Raw genomic sequence first — 19168 nt, forward strand, 5'->3', positions numbered from 1 at the left:
GGAGTACAAGTATTAAGGTTCCATGTATTGCCCGTGCCCCCCTCCCCCCTGTTGTCTTATTTATCTCTCATGCTTTAGCAGCGTATGGTGGGGGTACCAATGTTAAGGTCGGGTACATTGCCCTCTCCCCGCCTGCCCCCTCTGGTCAGAGCTTCAAGTGCGCCCATCCCCCAGTCGGTGCGCACCCACCCCATTCCTCATGGGTGTGTATGCCCATCCCCTCCCCCCACCCGCCCGACCCCCACCCGATGAAGGTGATTCCTCTACGTCCACTCAGGTGTCCGTGGGTTCCTACCAATTTGCCGGTGAGCACGCGCACGTGGTGCTCCTGTGTCCATTCTTGGGATACTTGGCTTACTGGAACGGGTTCCAGCTCCGGCCAGGAGAACACGAGAGGTGCCCTCTCACCGCCGTTTCTCATAGCCGAATAGCACTCCGTGGTGTCCACGCGCCACATTTTATGAATCCACTCGTGGATCGATGGGCACTCGGGTCGCTTCCACATCTTTGCAATGGTGAATTGTGCCGCCACAGACACCCGAGCGCAGGTGTCTTCTGCGTAGGCTGCGGGCCTGGCTCTTCTGAATGCCGCTAGCTCGGGACCCACGGGTGAACCTGGTCAGGGTACTTGCTCTAAGGAGCAGACTCTGATCCGGGCGGGCTACCGGTGTTTCTGTTTGCTCGTTTCTTTCTTCCATTTCGGGAAAGGCTTCCTTACTGGGTGTGGAAATCTCCTATGCCTTTCCTCGCCTCTTCTGTCAGCTTTAAAATTCTCTTTCAGTTGCCACCCTCACAAACGTCTCAGGAACGTCTTCACGGTGCCTTCGTTAGTGAAATGACCCTCAATGAAGCTGGAACCAAATCTCTAATCGCCCATTTTTAGCAAGTCCACAGCCCAGGGTGGTTGGGGTCCAATCCAGCCCCGGCCAGGCCCAGGCCCCTTGGACTGGGCCACAGGAGGACACAGAGTAGGGTCCCGGCCCCCACGGCAGCGGGTGCCGGCAGTTCTGCAAGGGCTTGGGGGGTTTCCACAGGTAGGAGATGGAGGGGACTGATGTCTTCAGCGCCCCCAAACCACCCCACCCATGGCACACATCCCGAGAGACGCCCCTACACTCGCTCCCCTCCCCTATGCGCTGTGCCCCGGCCCCGGTCCCGGGCGGATAGGCGGCAGCCCACACGCAGGGCGGGGGCGCAGCTGAAAGGGGTTGTGCTGGAGGGCGGCCCCTGGGGCCAAAGGCGACCGCCCGCGCATGCGCAGTCAGCAGCGGCGCACTGGGGTTGGGGGCGGGTAGGTGAGGGAGGCGAGGCCAGGAGAGGAGGGCGGCTGGAGGTCTCCACCTTGGCGGGTCCAGCCGTGGAGGCTGGAGGCGCATCTGGTGTGTGTCCGTGTGTGTGTGTGTGTGTGTGTGTGTGTGTGTGTGTGTGTGTGTGTGTGTGTGTGAAGACAGCCCCCCACCCCGCCGAGCCCACCACGCCCCGCACCCCAGCCCCGTGGAGACCTCGGGACCCGGCCAGCGAACTCAACCAGCCCGGCCCGGCCCCGAGTGGGTCAGCGCCGGCGCGGGGCCTGGGGCGGGAGGAGGCGCGGGGAAGCGCAGAGACGCTCGGCTTCTTGAGCCGGGCTGGGGCGCCCTCCGCCGTCTAGGGCCACACCACCCTGAACGCGCCCGATCTCGTCTGATCTCGGAAGCCAAGCAGGCTCGGGCCTGGTTAGTACTTGGATGGGAGACCGCCTGGGAATACCGGGTGCCGTAGGCTTGTATCTTATTTTATTTTTTTTTTTTTTGCCTCTTGTTCTGTCCCCATTCGGAGAGCGCGGCGGCAGTCTGGGGGGCGGGGGGTCACCCCCACCCTCAGCGCCCGCCACGGTGCCTGGCGCCCCAGCCCGCTCCGTGGGGCCTCCTCTTGCCCCAAGCCGCAGCACCGCCGCCACGAGGCAGCAGGCGTGGCACCTGGACTGTCGGGCCTCAGACCAAGGGTCTGGGCTGTGGGAACCGACACGCTGGAGGAAACCTTGAGAGTCTGAGAGGGGAGGCAGTTGCAGAAGAAGGCCGGGATGTCATTTTGAGGGAGTTGTGACCAGAACTCGTCCCGTTGATTTTGGCGTTCTATGGGCTACACGTAGGAATCTTTGGTGGTGGCACCGGATGTTGGGGGATGCACAGTCACACCCAGACGTGCTCGACAGGCCTCCTTTTACTTTTCTTTTCGGAGTCATTTTTTTTTAAACAAAATGCCTCTTGGCCCGGCGTGCTGGCTCACGCCTGTAATCCTAGCACTCTGGGAGGCCGAGGTGGGCGGATTGCTCGAGGTCAGGAGTTCGAAACCAGCCTGAGCAAGAGCGAGACCCCATCTCTACTATAAATAGAAAGAAATTCATTGGCCAACTAATATATATCTATACAAAAAAAAAAATTAGCCGGGCATGGTGGCGCATGCCTGTAGTCCCAGCTACTTGGGAGGCTGAGGCAGCAGGATTGCTTGAGCCCAGGAGATTGAGGTTGCTGTGAGCTAGGCTGACGCCATGGCACTCACTCTAGCCAGGGCAACAAAGCGAGACTCTGTCTCCAAAAAAAAAAAAATGCCTCTTACCTCCCCATTATTGCATTTCCTTTTCTCTCTCTTTTCAAGCAGATTATGGGAGTACAAGTATTAAGGTTCCATGTATTGCCCGTGCCCCCCTCCCCCCTGTTGTCTTATTTATCTCTCATGCTTTAGCAGCGTATGGTGGGGGTACCAATGTTAAGGTCGGGTACATTGCCCTCTCCCCGCCTGCCCCCTCTGGTCAGAGCTTCAAGTGCGCCCATCCCCCAGTCGGTGCGCACCCACCCCATTCCTCATGGGTGTGTATGCCCATCCCCTCCCCCCACCCGCCCGACCCCCACCCGATGAAGGTGATTCCTCTACGTCCACTCAGGTGTCCGTGGGTTCCTACCAATTTGCCGGTGAGCACGCGCACGTGGTGCTCCTGTGTCCATTCTTGGGATACTTGGCTTACTGGAACGGGTTCCAGCTCCGGCCAGGAGAACACGAGAGGTGCCCTCTCACCGCCGTTTCTCATAGCCGAATAGCACTCCGTGGTGTCCACGCGCCACATTTTATGAATCCACTCGTGGATCGATGGGCACTCGGGTCGCTTCCACATCTTTGCAATGGTGAATTGTGCCGCCACAGACACCCGAGCGCAGGTGTCTTCTGCGTAGGCTGCGGGCCTGGCTCTTCTGAATGCCGCTAGCTCGGGACCCACGGGTGAACCTGGTCAGGGTACTTGCTCTAAGGAGCAGACTCTGATCCGGGCGGGCTACCGGTGTTTCTGTTTGCTCGTTTCTTTCTTCCATTTCGGGAAAGGCTTCCTTACTGGGTGTGGAAATCTCCTATGCCTTTCCTCGCCTCTTCTGTCAGCTTTAAAATTCTCTTTCAGTTGCCACCCTCACAAACGTCTCAGGAACGTCTTCACGGTGCCTTCGTTAGTGAAATGACCCTCAATGAAGCTGGAACCAAATCTCTAATCGCCCATTTTTAGCAAGTCCACAGCCCAGGGTGGTTGGGGTCCAATCCAGCCCCGGCCAGGCCCAGGCCCCTTGGACTGGGCCACAGGAGGACACAGAGTAGGGTCCCGGCCCCCACGGCAGCGGGTGCCGGCAGTTCTGCAAGGGCTTGGGGGGTTTCCACAGGTAGGAGATGGAGGGGACTGATGTCTTCAGCGCCCCCAAACCACCCCACCCATGGCACACATCCCGAGAGACGCCCCTACACTCGCTCCCCTCCCCTATGCGCTGTGCCCCGGCCCCGGTCCCGGGCGGATAGGCGGCAGCCCACACGCAGGGCGGGGGCGCAGCTGAAAGGGGTTGTGCTGGAGGGCGGCCCCTGGGGCCAAAGGCGACCGCCCGCGCATGCGCAGTCAGCAGCGGCGCACTGGGGTTGGGGGCGGGTAGGTGAGGGAGGCGAGGCCAGGAGAGGAGGGCGGCTGGAGGTCTCCACCTTGGCGGGTCCAGCCGTGGAGGCTGGAGGCGCATCTGGTGTGTGTCCGTGTGTGTGTGTGTGTGTGTGTGTGTGTGTGTGTGTGTGAAGACAGCCCCCCACCCCGCCGAGCCCACCACGCCCCGCACCCCAGCCCCGTGGAGACCTCGGGACCCGGCCAGCGAACTCAACCAGCCCGGCCCGGCCCCGAGTGGGTCAGCGCCGGCGCGGGGCCTGGGGCGGGAGGAGGCGCGGGGAAGCGCAGAGACGCTCGGCTTCTTGAGCCGGGCTGGGGCGCCCTCCGCCGTCTAGGGCCACACCACCCTGAACGCGCCCGATCTCGTCTGATCTCGGAAGCCAAGCAGGCTCGGGCCTGGTTAGTACTTGGATGGGAGACCGCCTGGGAATACCGGGTGCCGTAGGCTTGTATCTTATTTTATTTTTTTTTTTTTTGCCTCTTGTTCTGTCCCCATTCGGAGAGCGCGGCGGCAGTCTGGGGGGCGGGGGGTCACCCCCACCCTCAGCGCCCGCCAGGGTGCCTGGCGCCCCAGCCCGCTCCGTGGGGCCTCCTCTTGCCCCAAGCCGCAGCACCGCCGCCACGAGGCAGCAGGCGTGGCACCTGGACTGTCGGGCCTCAGACCAAGGGTCTGGGCTGTGGGAACCGACACGCTGGAGGAAACCTTGAGAGTCTGAGAGGGGAGGCAGTTGCAGAAGAAGGCCGGGATGTCATTTTGAGGGAGTTGTGACCAGAACTCGTCCCGTTGATTTTGGCGTTCTATGGGCTACACGTAGGAATCTTTGGTGGTGGCACCGGATGTTGGGGGATGCACAGTCACACCCAGACGTGCTCGACAGGCCTCCTTTTACTTTTCTTTTCGGAGTCATTTTTTTTTAAACAAAATGCCTCTTGGCCCGGCGTGCTGGCTCACGCCTGTAATCCTAGCACTCTGGGAGGCCGAGGTGGGCGGATTGCTCGAGGTCAGGAGTTCGAAACCAGCCTGAGCAAGAGCGAGACCCCATCTCTACTATAAATAGAAAGAAATTCATTGGCCAACTAATATATAACTATACAAAAAAAAAAATTAGCCGGGCATGGTGGCGCGTGCCTGTAGTCCCAGCTACTTGGGAGGCTGAGGCAGCAGGATTGCTTGAGCCCAGGAGATTGAGGTTGCTGTGAGCTAGGCTGACGCCATGGCACTCACTCTAGCCAGGGCAACAAAGCGAGACTCTGTCTCCAAAAAAAAAAATGCCTCTTACCTCCCCATTATTGCATTTCCTTTTCTCTCTCTTTTCAAGCAGATTATGGGAGTACAAGTATTAAGGTTCCATGTATTGCCCGTGCCCCCCTCCCCCCTGTTGTCTTATTTATCTCTCATGCTTTAGCAGCGTATGGTGGGGGTACCAATGTTAAGGTCGGGTACATTGCCCTCTCCCCGCCTCCCCCCTCTGGTCAGAGCTTCAAGTGCGCCCATCCCCCAGTCGGTGCGCACCCACCCCATTCCTCATGGGTGTGTATGCCCATCCCCTCCCCCCACCCGCCCGACCCCCACCCGATGAAGGTGATTCCTCTACGTCCACTCAGGTGTCCGTGGGTTCCTACCAATTTGCCGGTGAGCACGCGCACGTGGTGCTCCTGTGTCCATTCTTGGGATACTTGGCTTACTGGAACGGGTTCCAGCTCCGGCCAGGAGAACACGAGAGGTGCCCTCTCACCGCCGTTTCTCATAGCCGAATAGCACTCCGTGGTGTCCACGCGCCACATTTTATGAATCCACTCGTGGATCGATGGGCACTCGGGTCGCTTCCACATCTTTGCAATGGTGAATTGTGCCGCCACAGACACCCGAGCGCAGGTGTCTTCTGCGTAGGCTGCGGGCCTGGCTCTTCTGAATGCCGCTAGCTCGGGACCCACGGGTGAACCTGGTCAGGGTACTTGCTCTAAGGAGCAGACTCTGATCCGGGCGGGCTACCGGTGTTTCTGTTTGCTCGTTTCTTTCTTCCATTTCGGGAAAGGCTTCCTTACTGGGTGTGGAAATCTCCTATGCCTTTCCTCGCCTCTTCTGTCAGCTTTAAAATTCTCTTTCAGTTGCCACCCTCACAAACGTCTCAGGAACGTCTTCACGGTGCCTTCGTTAGTGAAATGACCCTCAATGAAGCTGGAACCAAATCTCTAATCGCCCATTTTTAGCAAGTCCACAGCCCAGGGTGGTTGGGGTCCAATCCAGCCCCGGCCAGGCCCAGGCCCCTTGGACTGGGCCACAGGAGGACACAGAGTAGGGTCCCGGCCCCCACGGCAGCGGGTGCCGGCAGTTCTGCAAGGGCTTGGGGGGTTTCCACAGGTAGGAGATGGAGGGGACTGATGTCTTCAGCACCCCCAAACCACCCCACCCATGGCACACATCCCGAGAGACGCCCCTACACTCGCTCCCCTCCCCTATGCGCTGTGCCCCGGCCCCGGTCCCGGGCGGATAGGCGGCAGCCCACACGCAGGGCGGGGGCGCAGCTGAAAGGGGTTGTGCTGGAGGGCGGCCCCTGGGGCCAAAGGCGACCGCCCGCGCATGCGCAGTCAGCAGCGGCGCACTGGGGTTGGGGGCGGGTAGGTGAGGGAGGCGAGGCCAGGAGAGGAGGGCGGCTGGAGGTCTCCACCTTGGCGGGTCCAGCCGTGGAGGCTGGAGGCGCATCTGGTGTGTGTCCGTGTGTGTGTGTGTGTGTGTGTGTGTGTGTGTGTGAAGACAGCCCCCCACCCCGCCGAGCCCACCACGCCCCGCACCCCAGCCCCGTGGAGACCTCGGGACCCGGCCAGCGAACTCAACCAGCCCGGCCCGGCCCCGAGTGGGTCAGCGCCGGCGCGGGGCCTGGGGCGGGAGGAGGCGCGGGGAAGCGCAGAGACGCTCGGCTTCTTGAGCCGGGCTGGGGCGCCCTCCGCCGTCTAGGGCCACACCACCCTGAACGCGCCCGATCTCGTCTGATCTCGGAAGCCAAGCAGGCTCGGGCCTGGTTAGTACTTGGATGGGAGACCGCCTGGGAATACCGGGTGCCGTAGGCTTGTATCTTATTTTATTTATTTTTTTTTTGCCTCTTGTTCTGTCCCCATTCGGAGAGCGCGGCGGCAGTCTGGGGGGCGGGGGGTCACCCCCACCCTCAGCGCCCGCCACGGTGCCTGGCGCCCCAGCCCGCTCCGTGGGGCCTCCTCTTGCCCCAAGCCGCAGCACCGCCGCCACGAGGCAGCAGGCGTGGCACCTGGACTGTCGGGCCTCAGACCAAGGGTCTGGGCTGTGGGAACCGACACGCTGGAGGAAACCTTGAGAGTCTGAGAGGGGAGGCAGTTGCAGAAGAAGGCCGGGATGTCATTTTGAGGGAGTTGTGACCAGAACTCGTCCCGTTGATTTTGGCGTTCTATGGGCTACACGTAGGAATCTTTGGTGGTGGCACCGGATGTTGGGGGATGCACAGTCACACCCAGACGTGCTCGACAGGCCTCCGTTTACTTTTCTTTTCGGAGTCATTTTTTTTTAAACAAAATGCCTCTTGGCCCGGCGTGCTGGCTCACGCCTGTAATCCTAGCACTCTGGGAGGCCGAGGTGGGCGGATTGCTCGAGGTCAGGAGTTCGAAACCAGCCTGAGCAAGAGCGAGACCCCATCTCTACTATAAATAGAAAGAAATTCATTGGCCAACTAATATATATCTATACAAAAAAAAAAATTAGCCGGGCATGGTGGCGCATGCCTGTAGTCCCAGCTACTTGGGAGGCTGAGGCAGCAGGATTGCTTGAGCCCAGGAGATTGAGGTTGCTGTGAGCTAGGCTGACGCCATGGCACTCACTCTAGCCAGGGCAACAAAGCGAGACTCTGTCTCCAAAAAAAAAAATGCCTCTTACCTCCCCATTATTGCATTTCCTTTTCTCTCTCTTTTCAAGCAGATTATGGGAGTACAAGTATTAAGGTTCCATGTATTGCCCGTGCCCCCCTCCCCCCTGTTGTCTTATTTATCTCTCATGCTTTAGCAGCGTATGGTGGGGGTACCAATGTTAAGGTCGGGTACATTGCCCTCTCCCCGCCTCCCCCCTCTGGTCAGAGCTTCAAGTGCGCCCATCCCCCAGTCGGTGCGCACCCACCCCATTCCTCATGGGTGTGTATGCCCATCCCCTCCCCCCACCCGCCCGACCCCCACCCGATGAAGGTGATTCCTCTACGTCCACTCAGGTGTCCGTGGGTTCCTACCAATTTGCCGGTGAGCACGCGCACGTGGTGCTCCTGTGTCCATTCTTGGGATACTTGGCTTACTGGAACGGGTTCCAGCTCCGGCCAGGAGAACACGAGAGGTGCCCTCTCACCGCCGTTTCTCATAGCCGAATAGCACTCCGTGGTGTCCACGCGCCACATTTTATGAATCCACTCGTGGATCGATGGGCACTCGGGTCGCTTCCACATCTTTGCAATGGTGAATTGTGCCGCCACAGACACCCGAGCGCAGGTGTCTTCTGCGTAGGCTGCGGGCCTGGCTCTTCTGAATGCCGCTAGCTCGGGACCCACGGGTGAACCTGGTCAGGGTACTTGCTCTAAGGAGCAGACTCTGATCCGGGCGGGCTACCGGTGTTTCTGTTTGCTCGTTTCTTTCTTCCATTTCGGGAAAGGCTTCCTTACTGGGTGTGGAAATCTCCTATGCCTTTCCTCGCCTCTTCTGTCAGCTTTAAAATTCTCTTTCAGTTGCCACCCTCACAAACGTCTCAGGAACGTCTTCACGGTGCCTTCGTTAGTGAAATGACCCTCAATGAAGCTGGAACCAAATCTCTAATCGCCCATTTTTAGCAAGTCCACAGCCCAGGGTGGTTGGGGTCCAATCCAGCCCCGGCCAGGCCCAGGCCCCTTGGACTGGGCCACAGGAGGACACAGAGTAGGGTCCCGGCCCCCACGGCAGCGGGTGCCGGCAGTTCTGCAAGGGCTTGGGGGGTTTCCACAGGTAGGAGATGGAGGGGACTGATGTCTTCAGCACCCCCAAACCACCCCACCCATGGCACACATCCCGAGAGACGCCCCTACACTCGCTCCCCTCCCCTATGCGCTGTGCCCCGGCCCCGGTCCCGGGCGGATAGGCGGCAGCCCACACGCAGGGCGGGGGCGCAGCTGAAAGCGGTTGTGCTGGAGGGCGGCCCCTGGGGCCAAAGGCGACCGCCCGCGCATGCGCAGTCAGCAGCGGCGCACTGGGGTTGGGGGCGGGTAGGTGAGGGAGGCGAGGCCAGGAGAGGAGGGCGGCTGGAGGTCTCCACCTTGGCGGGTCCAGCCGTGGAGTCTGGAGGCGCATCTGGTGTGTGTCCGTGTGTGTGTGTGTGTGTGTGTGTGTGTGTGTGTGTGTGTGTGTGTGAAGACAGCCCCCCACCCCGCCGAGCCCACCACGCCCCGCACCCCAGCCCCGTGGAGACCTCGGGACCCGGCCAGCGAACTCAACCAGCCCGGCCCGGCCCCGAGTGGGTCAGCGCCGGCGCGGGGCCTGGGGCGGGAGGAGGCGCGGGGAAGCGCAGAGACGCTCGGCTTCTTGAGCCGGGCTGGGGCGCCCTCCGCCGTCTAGGGCCACACCACCCTGAACGCGCCCGATCTCGTCTGATCTCGGAAGCCAAGCAGGCTCGGGCCTGGTTAGTACTTGGATGGGAGACCGCCTGGGAATACCGGGTGCCGTAGGCTTGTATCTTATTTTATTTTTTATTTTTTTGCCTCTTGTTCTGTCCCCATTCGGAGAGCGCGGCGGCAGTCTGGGGGGCGGGGGGTCACCCCCACCCTCAGCGCCCGCCACGGTGCCTGGCGCCCCAGCCCGCTCCGTGGGGCCTCCTCTTGCCCCAAGCCGCAGCACCGCCGCCACGAGGCAGCAGGCGTGGCACCTGGACTGTCGGGCCTCAGACCAAGGGTCTGGGCTGTGGGAACCGACACGCTGGAGGAAACCTTGAGAGTCTGAGAGGGGAGGCAGTTGCAGAAGAAGGCCGGGATGTCATTTTGAGGGAGTTGTGACCAGAACTCGTCCCGTTGATTTTGGCGTTCTATGGGCTACACGTAGGAATCTTTGGTGGTGGCACCGGATGTTGGGGGATGCACAGTCACACCCAGACGTGCTCGACAGGCCTCCTTTTACTTTTCTTTTCGGAGTCATTTTTTTTTAAACAAAATGCCTCTTGGCCCGGCGTGCTGGCTCACGCCTGTAATCCTAGCACTCTGGGAGGCCGAGGTGGGCGGATTGCTCGAGGTCAGGAGTTCGAAACCAGCCTGAGCAAGAGCGAGACCCCATCTCTACTATAAATAGAAAGAAATTCATTGGCCAACTAATATATATCTATACAAAAAAAAAAATTAGCCGGGCATGGTGGCGCATGCCTGTAGTCCCAGCTACTTGGGAGGCTGAGGCAGCAGGATTGCTTGAGCCCAGGAGATTGAGGTTGCTGTGAGCTAGGCTGACGCCATGGCACTCACTCTAGCCAGGGCAACAAAGCGAGACTCTGTCTCCAAAAAAAAAAATGCCTCTTACCTCCCCATTATTGCATTTCCTTTTCTCTCTCTTTTCAAGCAGATTATGGGAGTACAAGTATTAAGGTTCCATGTATTGCCCGTGCCCCCCTCCCCCCTGTTGTCTTATTTATCTCTCATGCTTTAGCAGCGTATGGTGGGGGTACCAATGTTAAGGTCGGGTACATTGCCCTCTCCCCGCCTCCCCCCTCTGGTCAGAGCTTCAAGTGCGCCCATCCCCCAGTCGGTGCGCACCCACCCCATTCCTCATGGGTGTGTATGCCCATCCCCTCCCCCCACCCGCCCGACCCCCACCCGATGAAGGTGATTCCTCTACGTCCACTCAGGTGTCCGTGGGTTCCTACCAATTTGCCGGTGAGCACGCGCACGTGGTGCTCCTGTGTCCATTCTTGGGATACTTGGCTTACTGGAACGGGTTCCAGCTCCGGCCAGGAGAACACGAGAGGTGCCCTCTCACCGCCGTTTCTCATAGCCGAATAGCACTCCGTGGTGTCCACGCGCCACATTTTATGAATCCACTCGTGGATCGATGGGCACTCGGGTCGCTTCCACATCTTTGCAATGGTGAATTGTGCCGCCACAGACACCCGAGCGCAGGTGTCTTCTGCGTAGGCTGCGGGCCTGGCTCTTCTGAATGCCGCTAGCTCGGGACCCACGGGTGAACCTGGTCAGGGTACTTGCTCTAAGGAGCAGACTCTGATCCGGGCGGGCTACCGGTGTTTCTGTTTGCTCGTTTCTTTCTTCCATTTCGGGAAAGGCTTCCTTACTGGGTGTGGAAATCTCCTATGCCTTTCCTCGCCTCTTCTGTCAGCTTTAAAATTCTCTTTCAGTTGCCACCCTCACAAACGTCTCAGGAACGTCTTCACGGTGCCTTCGTTAGTGAAATGACCCTCAATGAAGCTGGAACCAAATCTCTAATCGCCCATTTTTAGCAAGTCCACAGCCCAGGGTGGTTGGGGTCCAATCCAGCCCCGGCCAGGCCCAGGCCCCTTGGACTGGGCCACAGGAGGACACAGAGTAGGGTCCCGGCCCCCACGGCAGCGGGTGCCGGCAGTTCTGCAAGGGCTTGGGGGGTTTCCACAGGTAGGAGATGGAGGGGACTGATGTCTTCAGCACCCCCAAACCACCCCACCCATGGCACACATCCCGAGAGACGCCCCTACACTCGCTCCCCTCCCCTATGCGCTGTGCCCCGGCCCCGGTCCCGGGCGGATAGGCGGCAGCCCACACGCAGGGCGGGGGCGCAGCTGAAAGCGGTTGTGCTGGAGGGCGGCCCCTGGGGCCAAAGGCGACCGCCCGCGCATGCGCAGTCAGCAGCGGCGCACTGGGGTTGGGGGCGGGTAGGTGAGGGAGGCGAGGCCAGGAGAGGAGGGCGGCTGGAGGTCTCCACCTTGGCGGGTCCAGCCGTGGAGGCTGGAGGCGCATCTGGTGTGTGTCCGTGTGTGTGTGTGTGTGTGTGTGTGTGTGTGTGTGTGAAGACAGCCCCCCACCCCGCCGAGCCCACCACGCCCCGCACCCCAGCCCCGTGGAGACCTCGGGACCCGGCCAGCGAACTCAACCAGCCCGGCCCGGCCCCGAGTGGGTCAGCGCCGGCGCGGGGCCTGGGGCGGGAGGAGGCGCGGGGAAGCGCAGAGACGCTCGGCTTCTTGAGCCGGGCTGGGGCGCCCTCCGCCGTCTAGGGCCACACCACCCTGAACGCGCCCGATCTCGTCTGATCTCGGAAGCCAAGCAGGCTCGGGCCTGGTTAGTACTTGGATGGGAGACCGCCTGGGAATACCGGGTGCCGTAGGCTTGTATCTTATTTTATTTTTTTTTTTTTGCCTCTTGTTCTGTCCCCATTCGGAGAGCGCGGCGGCAGTCTGGGGGGCGGGGGGTCACCCCCACCCTCAGCGCCCGCCACGGTGCCTGGCGCCCCAGCCCGCTCCGTGGGGCCTCCTCTTGCCCCAAGCCGCAGCACCGCCGCCACGAGGCAGCAGGCGTGGCACCTGGACTGTCGGGCCTCAGACCAAGGGTCTGGGCTGTGGGAACCGACACGCTGGAGGAAACCTTGAGAGTCTGAGAGGGGAGGCAGTTGCAGAAGAAGGCCGGGATGTCATTTTGAGGGAGTTGTGACCAGAACTCGTCCCGTTGATTTTGGCGTTCTATGGGCTACACGTAGGAATCTTTGGTGGTGGCACCGGATGTTGGGGGATGCACAGTCACACCCAGACGTGCTCGACAAGCCTCCGTTTACTTTTCTTTTCGGAGTCATTTTTTTTTAAACAAAATGCCTCTTGGCCCGGCGTGCTGGCTCACGCCTGTAATCCTAGCACTCTGGGAGGCCGAGGTGGGCGGATTGCTCGAGGTCAGGAGTTCGAAACCAGCCTGAGCAAGAGCGAGACCCCATCTCTACTATAAATAGAAAGAAATTCATTGGCCAACTAATATATATCTATACAAAAAAAAAAATTAGCCGGGCATGGTGGCGCGTGCCTGTAGTCCCAGCTACTTGGGAGGCTGAGGCAGCAGGATTGCTTGAGCCCAGGAGATTGAGGTTGCTGTGAGCTAGGCTGACGCCATGGCACTCACTCTAGCCAGGGCAACAAAGCGAGACTCTGTCTCCAAAAAAAAAAATGCCTCTTACCTCCCCATTATTGCATTTCCTTTTCTCTCTCTTTTCAAGCAGATTATGGGAGTACAAGTATTAAGGTTCCATGTATTGCCCGTGCCCCCCTCCCCCCTGTTGTCTTATTTATCTCTCATGCTTTAGCAGCGTATGGTGGGGGTACCAATGTTAAGGTCGGGTACATTGCCCTCTCCCCGCCTGCCCCCTCTGGTCAGAGCTTCAAGTGCGCCCATCCCCCAGTCGGTGCGCACCCACCCCATTCCTCATGGGTGTGTATGCCCATCCCCTCCCCCCACCCGCCCGACCCCCACCCGATGAAGGTGATTCCTCTACGTCCACTCAGGTGTCCGTGGGTTCCTACCAATTTGCCGGTGAGCACGCGCACGTGGTGCTCCTGTGTCCATTCTTGGGATACTTGGCTTACTGGAACGGGTTCCAGCTCCGGCCAGGAGAACACGAGAGGTGCCCTCTCACCGCCGTTTCTCATAGCCGAATAGCACTCCGTGGTGTCCACGCGCCACATTTTATGAATCCACTCGTGGATCGATGGGCACTCGGGTCGCTTCCACATCTTTGCAATGGTGAATTGTGCCGCCACAGACACCCGAGCGCAGGTGTCTTCTGCGTAGGCTGCGGGCCTGGCTCTTCTGAATGCCGCTAGCTCGGGACCCACGGGTGAACCTGGTCAGGGTACTTGCTCTAAGGAGCAGACTCTGATCCGGGCGGGCTACCGGTGTTTCTGTTTGCTCGTTTCTTTCTTCCATTTCGGGAAAGGCTTCCTTACTGGGTGTGGAAATCTCCTATGCCTTTCCTCGCCTCTTCTGTCAGCTTTAAAATTCTCTTTCAGTTGCCACCCTCACAAACGTCTCAGGAACGTCTTCACGGTGCCTTCGTTAGTGAAATGACCCTCAATGAAGCTGGAACCAAATCTCTAATCGCCCATTTTTAGCAAGTCCACAGCCCAGGGTGGTTGGGGTCCAATCCAGCCCCGGCCAGGCCCAGGCCCCTTGGACTGGGCCACAGGAGGACACAGAGTAGGGTCCCGGCCCCCACGGCAGCGGGTGCCGGCAGTTCTGCAAGGGCTTGGGGGGTTTCCACAGGTAGGAGATGGAGGGGACTGATGTCTTCAGCGCCCCCAAACCACCCCACCCATGGCACACATCCCGAGAGACGCCCCTACACTCGCTCCCCTCCCCTATGCGCTGTGCCCCGGCCCCGGTCCCGGGCGGATAGGCGGCAGCCCACACGCAGGGCGGGGGCGCAGCTGAAAGGGGTTGTGCTGGAGGGCGGCCCCTGGGGCCAAAGGCGACCGCCCGCGCATGCGCAGTCAGCAGCGGCGCACTGGGGTTGGGGGCGGGTAGGTGAGGGAGGCGAGGCCAGGAGAGGAGGGCGGCTGGAGGTCTCCACCTTGGCGGGTCCAGCCGTGGAGGCTGGAGGCGCATCTGGTGTGTGTCCGTGTGTGTGTGTGTGTGTGTGTGTGTGTGTGTGTGTGTGTGTGAAGACAGCCCCCCACCCCGCCGAGCCCACCACGCCCCGCACCCCAGCCCCGTGGAGACCTCGGGACCCGGCCAGCGAACTCAACCAGCCCGGCCCGGCCCCGAGTGGGTCAGCGCCGGCGCGGGGCCTGGGGCGGGAGGAGGCGCGGGGAAGCGCAGAGACGCTCGGCTTCTTGAGCCGGGCTGGGGCGCCCTCCGCCGTCTAGGGCCACACCACCCTGAACGCGCCCGATCTCGTCTGATCTCGGAAGCCAAGCAGGCTCGGGCCTGGTTAGTACTTGGATGGGAGACCGCCTGGGAATACCGGGTGCCGTAGGCTTGTATCTTATTTTATTTTTTATTTTTTTGCCTCTTGTTCTGTCCCCATTCGGAGAGCGCGGCGGCAGTCTGGGGGGCGGGGGGTCACCCCCACCCTCAGCGCCCGCCACGGTGCCTGGCGCCCCAGCCCGCTCCGTGGGGCCTCCTCTTGCCCCAAGCCGCAGCACCGCCGCCACGAGGCAGCAGGCGTGGCACCTGGACTGTCGGGCCTCAGACCAAGGGTCTGGGCTGTGGGAACCGACACGCTGGAGGAAACCTTGAGAGTCTGAGAGGGGAGGCAGTTGCAGAAGAAGGCCGGGATGTCATTTTGAGGGAGTTGTGACCAGAACTCGTCCCGTTGATTTTGGCGTTCTATGGGCTACACGTAGGAATCTTTGGTGGTGGCACCGGATGTTGGGGGATGCACAGTCACACCCAGACGTGCTCGACAGGCCTCCTTTTACTTTTCTTTTCGGAGTCATTTTTTTTTAAACAAAATGCCTCTTGGCCCGGCGTGCTGGCTCACGCCTGTAATCCTAGCACTCTGGGAGGCCGAGGTGGGCGGATTGCTCGAGGTCAGGAGTTCGAAACCAGCCTGAGCAAGAGCGAGACCCCATCTCTACTATAAATAGAAAGAAATTCATTGGCCAACTAATATATATCTATACAAAAAAAAAAATTAGCCGGGCATGGTGGCGCATGCCTGTAGTCCCAGCTACTTGGGAGGCTGAGGCAGCAGGATTGCTTGAGCCCAGGAGATTGAGGTTGCTGTGAGCTAGGCTGACGCCATGGCACTCACTCTAGCCAGGGCAACAAAGCGAGACTCTGTCTCCAAAAAAAAAAATGCCTCTTACCTCCCCATTATTGCATTTCCTTTTCTCTCTCTTTTCAAGCAGATTATGGGAGTACAAGTATTAAGGTTCCATGTATTGCCCGTGCCCCCCTCCCCCCTGTTGTCTTATTTATCTCTCATGCTTTAGCAGCGTATGGTGGGGGTACCAATGTTAAGGTCGGGTACATTGCCCTCTCCCCGCCTCCCCCCTCTGGTCAGAGCTTCAAGTGCGCCCATCCCCCAGTCGGTGCGCACCCACCCCATTCCTCATGGGTGTGTATGCCCATCCCCTCCCCCCACCCGCCCGACCCCCACCCGATGAAGGTGATTCCTCTACGTCCACTCAGGTGTCCGTGGGTTCCTACCAATTTGCCGGTGAGCACGCGCACGTGGTGCTCCTGTGTCCATTCTTGGGATACTTGGCTTACTGGAACGGGTTCCAGCTCCGGCCAGGAGAACACGAGAGGTGCCCTCTCACCGCCGTTTCTCATAGCCGAATAGCACTCCGTGGTGTCCACGCGCCACATTTTATGAATCCACTCGTGGATCGATGGGCACTCGGGTCGCTTCCACATCTTTGCAATGGTGAATTGTGCCGCCACAGACACCCGAGCGCAGGTGTCTTCTGCGTAGGCTGCGGGCCTGGCTCTTCTGAATGCCGCTAGCTCGGGACCCACGGGTGAACCTGGTCAGGGTACTTGCTCTAAGGAGCAGACTCTGATCCGGGCGGGCTACCGGTGTTTCTGTTTGCTCGTTTCTTTCTTCCATTTCGGGAAAGGCTTCCTTACTGGGTGTGGAAATCTCCTATGCCTTTCCTCGCCTCTTCTGTCAGCTTTAAAATTCTCTTTCAGTTGCCACCCTCACAAACGTCTCAGGAACGTCTTCACGGTGCCTTCGTTAGTGAAATGACCCTCAATGAAGCTGGAACCAAATCTCTAATCGCCCATTTTTAGCAAGTCCACAGCCCAGGGTGGTTGGGGTCCAATCCAGCCCCGGCCAGGCCCAGGCCCCTTGGACTGGGCCACAGGAGGACACAGAGTAGGGTCCCGGCCCCCACGGCAGCGGGTGCCGGCAGTTCTGCAAGGGCTTGGGGGGTTTCCACAGGTAGGAGATGGAGGGGACTGATGTCTTCAGCGCCCCCAAACCACCCCACCCATGGCACACATCCCGAGAGACGCCCCTACACTCGCTCCCCTCCCCTATGCGCTGTGCCCCGGCCCCGGTCCCGGGCGGATAGGCGGCAGCCCACACGCAGGGCGGGGGCGCAGCTGAAAGGGGTTGTGCTGGAGGGCGGCCCCTGGGGCCAAAGGCGACCGCCCGCGCATGCGCAGTCAGCAGCGGCGCACTGGGGTTGGGGGCGGGTAGGTGAGGGAGGCGAGGCCAGGAGAGGAGGGCGGCTGGAGGTCTCCACCTTGGCGGGTCCAGCCGTGGAGGCTGGAGGCGCATCTGGTGTGTGTTCGTGTGTGTGTGTGTGTGAAGACAGCCCCCCACCCCGCCGAGCCCACCACGCCCCGCACCCCAGCCCCGTGGAGACCTCGGGACCCGGCCAGCGAACTCAACCAGCCCGGCCCGGCCCCGAGTGGGTCAGCGCCGGCGCGGGGCCTGGGGCGGGAGGAGGCGCGGGGAAGCGCAGAGACGCTCGGCTTCTTGAGCCGGGCTGGGGCGCCCTCCGCCGTCTAGGGCCACACCACCCTGAACGCGCCCGATCTCGTCTGATCTCGGAAGCCAAGCAGGCTCGGGCCTGGTTAGTACTTGGATGGGAGACCGCCTGGGAATACCGGGTGCCGTAGGCTTGTATCTTATTTTATTTTTTTTTTTTTTGCCTCTTGTTCTGTCCCCATTCGGAGAGCGCGGCGGCAGTCTGGGGGGCGGGGGGTCACCCCCACCCTCAGCGCCCGCCACGGTGCCTGGCGCCCCAGCCCGCTCCGTGGGGCCTCCTCTTGCCCCAAGCCGCAGCACCGCCGCCACGAGGCAGCAGGCGTGGCACCTGGACTGTCGGGCCTCAGACCAAGGGTCTGGGCTGTGGGAACCGACACGCTGGAGGAAACCTTGAGAGTCTGAGAGGGGAGGCAGTTGCAGAAGAAGGCCGGGATGTCATTTTGAGGGAGTTGTGACCAGAACTCGTCCCGTTGATTTTGGCGTTCTATGGGCTACACGTAGGAATCTTTGGTGGTGGCACCGGATGTTGGGGGATGCACAGTCACACCCAGACGTGCTCGACAGGCCTCCTTTTACTTTTCTTTTCGGAGTCATTTTTTTTTAAACAAAATGCCTCTTGGCCCGGCGTGCTGGCTCACGCCTGTAATCCTAGCACTCTGGGAGGCCGAGGTGGGCGGATTGCTCGAGGTCAGGAGTTCGAAACCAGCCTGAGCAAGAGCGAGACCCCATCTCTACTATAAATAGAAAGAAATTCATTGGCCAACTAATATATATCTATACAAAAAAAAAAATTAGCCGGGCATGGTGGCGCATGCCTGTAGTCCCAGCTACTTGGGAGGCTGAGGCAGCAGGATTGCTTGAGCCCAGGAGATTGAGGTTGCTGTGAGCTAGGCTGACGCCATGGCACTCACTCTAGCCAGGGCAACAAAGCGAGACTCTGTCTCCAAAAAAAAAAAAATGCCTCTTACCTCCCCATTATTGCATTTCCTTTTCTCTCTCTTTTCAAGCAGATTATGGGAGTACAAGTATTAAGGTTCCATGTATTGCCCGTGCCCCCCTCCCCCCTGTTGTCTTATTTATCTCTCATGCTTTAGCAGCGTATGGTGGGGGTACCAATGTTAAGGTCGGGTACATTGCCCTCTCCCCGCCTGCCCCCTCTGGTCAGAGCTTCAAGTGCGCCCATCCCCCAGTCGGTGCGCACCCACCCCATTCCTCATGGGTGTGTATGCCCATCCCCTCCCCCCACCCGCCCGACCCCCACCCGATGAAGGTGATTCCTCTACGTCCACTCAGGTGTCCGTGGGTTCCTACCAATTTGCCGGTGAGCACGCGCACGTGGTGCTCCTGTGTCCATTCTTGGGATACTTGGCTTACTGGAACGGGTTCCAGCTCCGGCCAGGAGAACACGAGAGGTGCCCTCTCACCGCCGTTTCTCATAGCCGAATAGCACTCCGTGGTGTCCACGCGCCACATTTTATGAATCCACTCGTGGATCGATGGGCACTCGGGTCGCTTCCACATCTTTGCAATGGTGAATTGTGCCGCCACAGACACCCGAGCGCAGGTGTCTTCTGCGTAGGCTGCGGGCCTGGCTCTTCTGAATGCCGCTAGCTCGGGACCCACGGGTGAACCTGGTCAGGGTACTTGCTCTAAGGAGCAGACTCTGATCCGGGCGGGCTACCGGTGTTTCTGTTTGCTCGTTTCTTTCTTCCATTTCGGGAAAGGCTTCCTTACTGGGTGTGGAAATCTCCTATGCCTTTCCTCGCCTCTTCTGTCAGCTTTAAAATTCTCTTTCAGTTGCCACCC

At 60.1% G+C, this 19168-nt stretch overlaps 7 non-coding genes across 7 annotated transcripts; all 7 read left to right on the top strand.

Annotated features, from left to right (window-relative positions):
- Positions 1-1642: 1642 nt before the first annotated feature.
- Positions 1643-1761, top strand: LOC142863195 (5S ribosomal RNA). Its single transcript, XR_012914089.1, has one exon. It is a non-coding gene; the product is annotated as a 5S ribosomal RNA (ribosomal RNA).
- Positions 1762-4269: 2508 nt separating this feature from the next.
- On the top strand, positions 4270-4388 carry LOC142863196 (5S ribosomal RNA). Its single transcript, XR_012914090.1, has one exon. It is a non-coding gene; the product is annotated as a 5S ribosomal RNA (ribosomal RNA).
- Positions 4389-6890: 2502 nt separating this feature from the next.
- On the top strand, positions 6891-7009 carry LOC142863197 (5S ribosomal RNA). The gene has a single exon (XR_012914091.1). It is a non-coding gene; the product is annotated as a 5S ribosomal RNA (ribosomal RNA).
- Positions 7010-9523: 2514 nt separating this feature from the next.
- LOC142863198 (5S ribosomal RNA) lies at positions 9524-9642 on the top strand. The gene has a single exon (XR_012914092.1). It is a non-coding gene; the product is annotated as a 5S ribosomal RNA (ribosomal RNA).
- A 2504-nt stretch (positions 9643-12146) lies between these two features.
- Positions 12147-12265, top strand: LOC142863199 (5S ribosomal RNA). The gene has a single exon (XR_012914093.1). It is a non-coding gene; the product is annotated as a 5S ribosomal RNA (ribosomal RNA).
- A 2509-nt stretch (positions 12266-14774) lies between these two features.
- Positions 14775-14893, top strand: LOC142863201 (5S ribosomal RNA). The gene has a single exon (XR_012914095.1). It is a non-coding gene; the product is annotated as a 5S ribosomal RNA (ribosomal RNA).
- Positions 14894-17377: 2484 nt separating this feature from the next.
- LOC142863202 (5S ribosomal RNA) lies at positions 17378-17496 on the top strand. Its single transcript, XR_012914096.1, has one exon. It is a non-coding gene; the product is annotated as a 5S ribosomal RNA (ribosomal RNA).
- The last annotated feature ends 1672 nt before the right edge of the window (positions 17497-19168 follow it).

Source organism: Microcebus murinus, chromosome 21 (assembly GCF_040939455.1).
Source record: "Microcebus murinus isolate Inina chromosome 21, M.murinus_Inina_mat1.0, whole genome shotgun sequence".
NCBI lineage: Eukaryota > Metazoa > Chordata > Mammalia > Primates > Cheirogaleidae > Microcebus > Microcebus murinus.